Source organism: Pinus tabuliformis, chromosome 2_2 (genome assembly GCF_031772625.1).
Source record: "Pinus tabuliformis cultivar Carrire ecotype Pingquan chromosome 2_2, CPIR1, whole genome shotgun sequence".
In the NCBI taxonomy this organism is placed as follows: Eukaryota; Viridiplantae; Streptophyta; class Pinopsida; order Pinales; family Pinaceae; genus Pinus; species Pinus tabuliformis.
Window position 1 is genome coordinate 1,141,097,921 of NC_142300.1, and position 9,466 is coordinate 1,141,107,386.

Below are 9,466 nucleotides of genomic sequence, written 5' to 3' on the forward strand. Positions count from 1 at the left end.
ACTAGAATCCATTTCCTATGCGTCTTATTTCACTAGCCAACATTAAGTGTGGAGATTTGGTCCACAAAATCTACTAGTGCAAAGATCTCACTACACAGTTGGCTGTGAAACCAAACATGGATTTGTCTGAGAATAAGCAGGCTAGAAGTTATATAAACATAAAAAAGATAAAACCATGTATTACCATGTTGATTTCTAAGGTGCTTCCAAAAGTAAAATGATGACATTATGGCTTGGCAATCATGGATTCTGATACTTATTCTTTCTTCTCTCTCCTCGTCCCTCTTCAATAAATTTGATTTACACCCCTTTTGAGAAATCGATCTATACTAGTCTTGAATCTTCAGCCTCCATAAGGAAATTGAACACCTACAAATAATAATGATAACCCAAGGCAACCATCGTTGGTGAAGAAATCATAGTGTGAAACAAATTTCCCCAGAAACACAATTAATTTTAATGCTCAAAATATTACTCCACTCTCCTTTTCTCTTTTTTTAATAGCCACCCCTTCTCAAGAAATTTTCCCCTATATCCCCCATACAAATAAGTATCTAAACTCCTAACTCTAAATAAAGTTTTCCAAATAGAAATTGTGGTTGGTTCACCCCGATATAAACTTGTTATCCAATGCATTTGACTAGTATTCTGTTGAAAGAAATTACATCACCCACTGAATAGGAAAGGATGCATGATGATTTGCAGGGACGCTTTGTCTGCCTTCAGCAAAATTGTTCTCGTGATAAAGGAAAATATCAGGATCGCGTCCCCCCCATAGTATACCTCCGATCCCTTTTCTTTTGCAGCGGGATCGAAGCTTCTAAAGCGTGTCACTTTAGGGTTTCTAGAGTAAAACTCATGAAAAATTGAACCTATTGTAGGCATGTACTAGATCCAATTTGCCACTAACTCTTAAGACTGAGATTTTCTTTAATGGAATCATGATCCCAATGGTTGCAACGCAAGCCTAAGCCTTCTCAAATAGCCCATTACTTCTCATTGGGGTCCTGTTAATTGAATCTACTGATTATCCTTCTTGGAATAGGTCAGTGCAACCTTGCCTTGCTTCGCTGATACATATGTCAATCTAAGAGACCATTTGGGTTCCAATGACTGATATAATCAGCTGCCATGCTACCATGGTCTCCTCCCTAAGATTCATACTTGCATTTACCATTATTGCATGCCTCCTACTCCTCCCTAACCTTCATACTTATATTTTACTAGTATTGCATGCCTCCTACTTGTAATCGAACATGAATATGCCTACTCTATTTTAGAAGAAAACAAGGATTTTGAATTACATATAGGCAATGTCACTGATGGAAATCTCGTGCTGTCTATAATAGTTGCAGGGGGGAATCCCACAACATACATGAATTTAATTTTCAATGCATAATTGTTTCACCATATCACTCCATATGGAGTCAATCCAAAGTGTGCAGAAAATAAGTCAAATATCCCTTGGCCATGCAATGAGTTGAATAGGCATCTATCACCCCAACAATGATGTTCTCAATCTCATCTGCACCCACTGAATAGACCTAGGACTATGTTGCATCCTTAGCTGCGTTGTCTAGATCCGTTGGCACTACCCTCCAGCCGCATCTCAACTATTTTCTTAGTCAACGAGGGGCCCGTGACCTTCCAAAATCGAAAGTTCCTCCTTTGTTGGCTCTCAGACTCCAAACATGGACCATACTTGGTCAATAAGGGGCCGGTGACTATATTCCACCAACGACTGAGTCTCATGGACATCTTCAACCTTAATTATTTCCCAATCAATATGTTCACTATCTGTCTTCATAGCACATATTTTTTATTAGAACCCCAATCCAAATGGCTCTAACTAGAATTCAAAATCCATATTTTTAGAGGAGATTTGCAGTTCGAATCTTGCCAGCTGTGATTACTAAATTCAATCTGTCTGGCCTTGACAATTATGTATTCTTGTTTCAAGGCTCAGTAACACTTTCATCACGCCCTCCCTCTAAATTTATACAATTTGGCCTCTTGTAGCGCTAATGAAATCAATCTACAGTTTTGTCAATAAACACTCTCAGTTCCCTAAATTTAATCTCAATATTATCTACAGTTCTGTCAATAAACATTCTAAGTTTCCTAAATTTGACCTCAATCTTTGGTGATAATCTTGGACCTTGGCCTCTAAAAATTAGACAGACTCATCCTCCCAATATGTGAGAAATTCAACCTCGACCTCCTAGTAAGAATTGCTCTCAACCTAATCGTAAGACAATCCAATTGGAAACCAAATAAACTGTATATTAAAAATCTCAAACAATTATGTATATGTTGTAAATAGAAATACATATAGGAAATAGTTGCATTAGTTCCCGAGAATTCTTGGACTCCAATAACTACCCAAATTGACCCAAGGTTAATCTCGAGGATTAGTTATCTAAAAGTCCCCCCTTAATACGAAGGGATATACCAAAGTCCAAGAACGAGAGCTCAAAATGTAGAAATGCATCTCAGCCAAGAGCTGAGTGTCTCTCAAGAAATGGTTTTTAAGGATTACCACAAACCAAGATGGGAGAAATCAAGGTCTCAACCAACACCAACTTTGGAACCTTCATAGCGGTTCTCAAAACAACAAAAAATGTGGTTTTAAGGTGACCACAAACTCTGGAACTATCATAAAAGTTCCTTGAACAATTCCAAACATGGAAGTGCTCAATCAACTCAATCAATTTAAATTTGACTCAGGCTCACTTGACATCTCGAACTCGAACCTGTAGCAGACCATCAACCATTCCCCCCTTGTTGGATACAAGGTGAGAAGTACTCTTCATTACTGCAAGGCTGCTCATCACTCTAGAACATATTCTTTGATATGCCATGTAAATCTTCTTGGCTGTTTTCGTCCAATCCCAAAAAGCAATCCATCTGAAATTTACCTTCTCTCTTGCAATAGACTTCTTTCTGAAACATCTATTTTTATGATGATTTTACTTTTTGCAATGCTCACATGGGTGAAGATCAAAACACCGATCTTTCACAAGTCCAACCCTGTTACATTTTTGGCATCTATAAACTTATTCTAGAACAACACCGTCCATGAATCTAGTGCTTTGGAATTGTATCGGTGTTAAAAAATATGGTATGTGAAAAGATACATCCAGAATATCCTCTTTGTAACCCAAACCAGTTTTGTGTTTATTGTGTGTAATCTCTTCCCATGGCCTTATGAAAGTTTTGGGAATATTAGGCTTCTTATAAGGTACACCCTGGTCTTACAGTCCTAAAAGTTACGTTCTAAAAGGTTGTAAGGTCCTACCCTACTTTGAAAGGGAAAAGTCTTATCTTAGCTCTTACCTAGTTATTGGAAGGGAAAGGTCTTGAAATATTGACCTAGATATTGTCTTGACTCTCCAAAACTTGAGGAATCGGTAGCCGTCTATAAAACATTCAAGGTATCAAATTTAGGTTAATTTTATACCACTTTTTCTAAATAGATTTGTTTCTTCATTCTTTGTGATAGTTCATTTACTAAGGTAGATGGAACCTTTTGTTTCAATCCATTACCAATTCCAGAGAAATAGGATTTTGCACTGCAACTTCATTTCTTTCCATGGGGATTAGAGTTTTTCATTGAGGTTATTTGAACTGTGATCTTGATGTTGTTCCCTTTTTAAATAGACAACTTTGGTTGAGTTCCTTTCTTGCTGAACAAGCCTTTTTTATGTTACACTACCTGTAAAGGCTAAACTGTTAAATTTGGGGTTTTTCTAGTGTAATATGGGCATTACATAAGAAGTATGAGATTTTTCTATATATCTCAAAAATGAATTCTCTAATTGCGCAAATCTGCAAATGAATTCCCTTCCATGTCTTAGAACTATTACTTGGATATGTCTCTTTGATTGATATGGCAACCTTCAATCTTAAAATGAATCATCTCATTTTTACATATGGGTATGGAATGTTATATGGACATGGGTGTTCTTCTGTTTTAAACTGAATTCATTTATAATGTTCTTTCATATTTATGCCCATGTCATGTTCCTACAATGGAAAATTCATGTTTTTCATTCTTATTTTCTTTCAATTGTTAGAAATTGTTATTTGTTTTGGTTTGATAAGCATTTCTAATTCTTGCAAAAAAAGCATTGTTTAGAGAAAAAGAGTGGTATTTTTTCACTCCTAGGGACAGGAAGTATCCAACTGGTTCTTGCCCCAACAGGGTTGCTGGCTTAGGATACTAGAAAGCCACGACTGCAGATAAACCCATCACTACTAAGGGTAGCAATAGGCGTGTTGGCATCAAGAATGCTATGGTTTTATATGTCAAATAAGAACCTAAAGGAAGCAAGAATAATTGGATTATGCATGAATATCGCCTTGTTGATTCTATTCATGTATATTCATGTATGTCAATAGACATTGTACGTGTTGCTTGGTTTAAAAAACCTATCAAGTTGGATGCCATCATGGCCTAGTTATTATAGGGCCCACACCAGGTAGACTCTAGAGGATGAATGTATCTAGGAAAAATCAATTTGGGAAACAGGTGGTTGTTTTCTATATTATAGAAATCAAGGGTTTTCTAATTTAATCCAGAGGCTTCCAGCCTACTTTAAAAATGAGTGCTTGTGATGGGTTTCAGTGATGTAAATTTAGCTCAAAGTCATTTATTTTCTCTTTTGGATTATCCAAATTTCTGATGAGGAAATTGCTTCTTGTTGCAATTGGATTATTGGGTACTTTTTCGAATATAAAACAAGAAGAGCAGTACATAGAAGTTAGCTAAGGAGTAAGAGTGGTCCTTGGAAGAAACAATTCGATGAAGTAATTGATGAAAATATGGCAGGAATACTACCCACTGGGAATACTATAATGAACTTGAACATTGAGCATTCGGAAAGAACTTCACAATATTTAATGAAATCTGCCTCCTCTCTGAATTATAGAACGATCTCTAACCAAGATTCAAGAACTTCTGCCATTACATCCATGAGCTACAACTCAAACCCCATTTTTTAGTAGAATTTCAAAATTTCAAATGCCGATAGTGCTCCAATGGACCTTCCAGAACTTGTCTGATTTTTCAACTCTCTGACTAAATGACTCAACATATTTAATTCCTCCTATTCTTCTCACTGATTCAAGTTGTTCCATGTAATCATTGTATGATCTTAAATTTGTTAAAGAAGAAATGCAGAGAAGATGTTAGAAGAATTAATGTTGTAGCAGCAACAATAGGAGGACAATGCTGGTTTGAACCAATCAATGTTCAACTTTGGCTTCGAGAGTCTACAAAACTCATTCCCACAGTTAGACTAAATACAACCTCCCTCCAACAATGATCCTTTCCAAGATTACTTAGCCAGCGTCACAACTCCAGGCTACTTACCGAGGTCCTCTTATTAGAGGGATTGGAATTCGAGTCTACGTTACAGGTAATCATACAAGAAAAGTAAAACTTAGAAGTTAGTGTGTATAGATGTAGCATAATTTGTTGAATCGAAGCAAAATTCATTCTTTCTTTCTCTAATAGAGAAATTGAGTGTATGTGCAAGCGTCCTTTTTTTAATTCAATTCATGCAATATACTCCCCTGAGCATATTTTACTTTTGTTTTATATTTGAATTCACTAAAATTGTTTCACGTCTCATAATTCACTTATATGATTGCATATTTTAGAGCCTAACACCATGGTCTCATGCATCTTGATTACTATTTTTCCAAAGTGATAGCTGCTGAGTAAAAGGGGTAGCAGGTGGCTCCATGTAAATGGGGCAGGTAGTCACATGAATACCTTCTCTGAATGTTATTATAGTCATATTGACACACAACAAAATTTTCAATAAGGGATTGCACTTTGGAATTTTTAAGTAAGGTTACAATTTAGAAGATTAACTTGTATACGATTTGGCAGGAATGCTCGAGAGTGAGTCAGTTTTATTTTGGGAAAAGAAAAATAGTAAACAACTGGGCCATTAAGTGGTTGAACACAAATTCTGATTCTAAAAGAAACCAACCACAACAGTCAGCTAAACAGATACAAAGTAAAAACCCACACAACAGCTAGTTAAATAGATACAAAGGGAAATCCCATAAAAAGAAAGAATAAATATGAATTCTGCTCCTAATACCAACTAACTACTAAACTCCGGAAACTACTCTTAGAATAGTTACATCAGTTAAACCTTTGCATAGTATAGTGTTTCTAAAATGGTAGAAGGATTATCTAATGGCATATAGTAATCAATCGAAAATACAAGAGTGTCGAGCACTAGGTAGTGGCCAATACAAATCTGAGTTGAATGTCAATCATCATGATTTTTATGCCACATACTGATGTGTTAATTGTTGCTGCCCCTGAATTGATCAATGAAGCCCATCCTAGCCTGTACAAGGATATTAAAGCTAGGGAGTATGTCACTGGCTATACAAGCCAAGATTTTCATGGAAAAGGCCCTCTTGATGCTCTTCTTATAGGCCAGGAAAAGCAACCCAATGTCTAATCCTTCAATTATATTTCCATAAGATGTGCATAAGATGTGTATATTATGTTGTAAATTTTGAATGGAAAGTATAATTATAAAATAGTTTGGGTTGGGCATTATCACTTTGTAAATTCTACAGAAAAAAAAGGGAAGAAATTTACTAGTTGTATGTATATATATATATATATATATATATATATATATATATATATATATATTAAAAACTTATATAATAAATTTTTATTATGAACAATATATCAATAAAATGTACTCTTTTAATGTGTATGGTGAAATATTTTTTTTATGACCTAAATTGAAATATTCTATACATACACAATTTAACTATTGAGAAAATGTTCCTTTCATTCAAATCTAGTCATACAATTTCAAGCATACATCTTCAATTGTAACTAAAATAATAAGATTTTATCGAGTCTATTTATACGTAGATGAGAAATATTTGACCATAGTAAAAAAATAACAAGTGACATTTAAGTGGAAGTAGGATGGACAACATGAAATTTTATGGTAACCTGGATTTATGTGATGGACAACAAATCACCATTTATTAACCTAAGAAGCAAATGCGTGGTGAGGGAATTGGGTAGAAGAGATGATTTTTTGGAAGGTTGTGTTGAGTAGCTCTTACATAGTTAATAAATTGGTGAAAAATCGTGGAAGAACATCAGAAGCGAGTCCAAAAGTGTTTAGGGAAATGAGAGGATTCACAAGTGTTCAATATGGTCATTAAGGCATAATATTTCAATGGTGGAAGGCAAGATTACCAATAATAAGAGGATACTTTGAGGAAAACACAGATACAAAGTTTCTCTATATATAGTATTTGTTTCTCATATTAAGGAGAAAAAAGACATCATTTTATTAGTATCTTTACTTTGGATAGAATATCCTCTCTTGATCTTTGATTCTTCAATCCATAAAAGCAATTGGATCTCTATTTTAGGTGCCTCAGATTTAGGCTTTTGTAAAACTTTTCATACTTTTTGTTTTTTAACTTTTCAATGATTTTGTTTGTTGAAGGAGCTCTAATGAACACCAATATAGTGTAAAATAGTATAACTATTAAGATGGTAAATGATTATTAATTAAACAAGGACATATGAAGTAGTTAATTCTATATTGGTGACTATTAATTTTTTTAGAGCTTTTGGTAGCAATTCTTTTTTCGGGTCAAATCTTCAATTTTGTGGTGAGTTTTTGATTGCATATATGAATTTAGTAAGTTGAAGGGAACTCAATTTTCAAGAGTTCACAACTCAAACTTGTGATTTTAGCTAGTCATTGCTTGATTTTGGGCAATTTTGACTTGAAAATGTGAGAAAAAACCTCTCCAAAATGTCTAATAGATAAACTATGCCCAAAAGAAACTAACCAATCAATAGTTGTTTTCAATCTATTCTTGAAGTGTTTAAGGAAAAAATGTTTAAAATGGATGTCTAACAATCCTATGTTAAGGAGATTTTGGTTGGAATCCAGCAAATGATTTTTGGTTAAATTAGTTATTTTTTTTATTTAAAATCTATTTTTAAATACTTCAATAGAGTCACTTTGAAAAATTGAGATATTAGAATTGTGTAGAGTTTATAGATTAAGCTTATAATTCTAACAAATTCCTGGTGAAATTTACACAAATTTGACTATGAAAAACAAAAACCTCCAAAACATGTAACAATTAAACTATAACATTTAAAATTATATTATTTTCTTATTTTAAATATAAACTTGTGAATTTAAAAAATAAAATCAATTTAATTACTTTTAAATAACAATTTTAAATCCGTTTCATCACCGTACTTACCAAAATAATAATAAAAATAAATTATTTTTAATTAATAATTAGAAAAACAAATTCAAAAAGGAATGTTTATTACTTCTATTCAAATCTCAACTATCCCAACCCCACTAAAATGCACTCTTTGATTTGTGGCAAAGATCTTCCAAACGAATTTAATTTGGATTTAAAAAAAAATAAAGATCTTCAAAAGTATTTAATTTGGTTTTAAAAAAATCCCTTATGGATTAGATTTTTTTGGTTGACTATTATATATATATATAGTGGGTTTACTATTAAATAATGATGAAACCATAAAACTTAGGTAAATGATTTCCAAATAATATCTATACCAGAGAATATATGTAAATGTAAAAAACCTAAATATAATACAACAATTATTATTTCAAATCAAAATATATATTTTCCAATTCAACAATTTTAATTTAACAATTTTATTACCTTTTGAAACAATGGCTAATTATACATCATACCTTATTCATATATACAACGACCCATATACATAAAAACAACCACCAATATACATAATAAACAACCACCTATATACATAAAAACAAAATTTTAAATAAAATTTAAATTGGATTCAAAGTCATCCACACAAGTCAACCAGACACCGGTGCAGTGTGCTTTGAATTAGATTCAAATTCAATTCTAAGACAGGTTAACCACCTGCCATTTTTTAATCGTCATGTATTGTGGTTGGTAGTATCTGGTTTGAGCAATATGGTTTGAGTAACTGTTTTACTTAATATAAAACTGAAGGAAGGGAAAAAAGGAAATATTAATGTGTGGGTGGACATGTATATATTCACTGTTTTTATATTTTAAGTATATTTAGGGAGATTTAATTTTTTTAATTTCTTAATGAGTTTTTATTTAATTTTTTTTAAACATGGTAAAATTTATTGAAATCATAAATTTGATGGGTAATTATTGTATAATGGAAGTGTGCTACAGATTTTTGAGAGTGCTAAATCTATATATAAAGTCAAAAAACTAATTTAAATAACCTAAACCAAAATTTCATTTCAAAATTTTCCGTCACCAAAAATATTACATTAAAAATAAAATATTAAAATTGCACAAACTACATAAAAATATATTTAAAAATTGCAGCAATAGTGCAAAAGCTAAATAAAAACCAGAGTTAATTCGGTGGTCATGCAAAAGTTAAATCTAAACA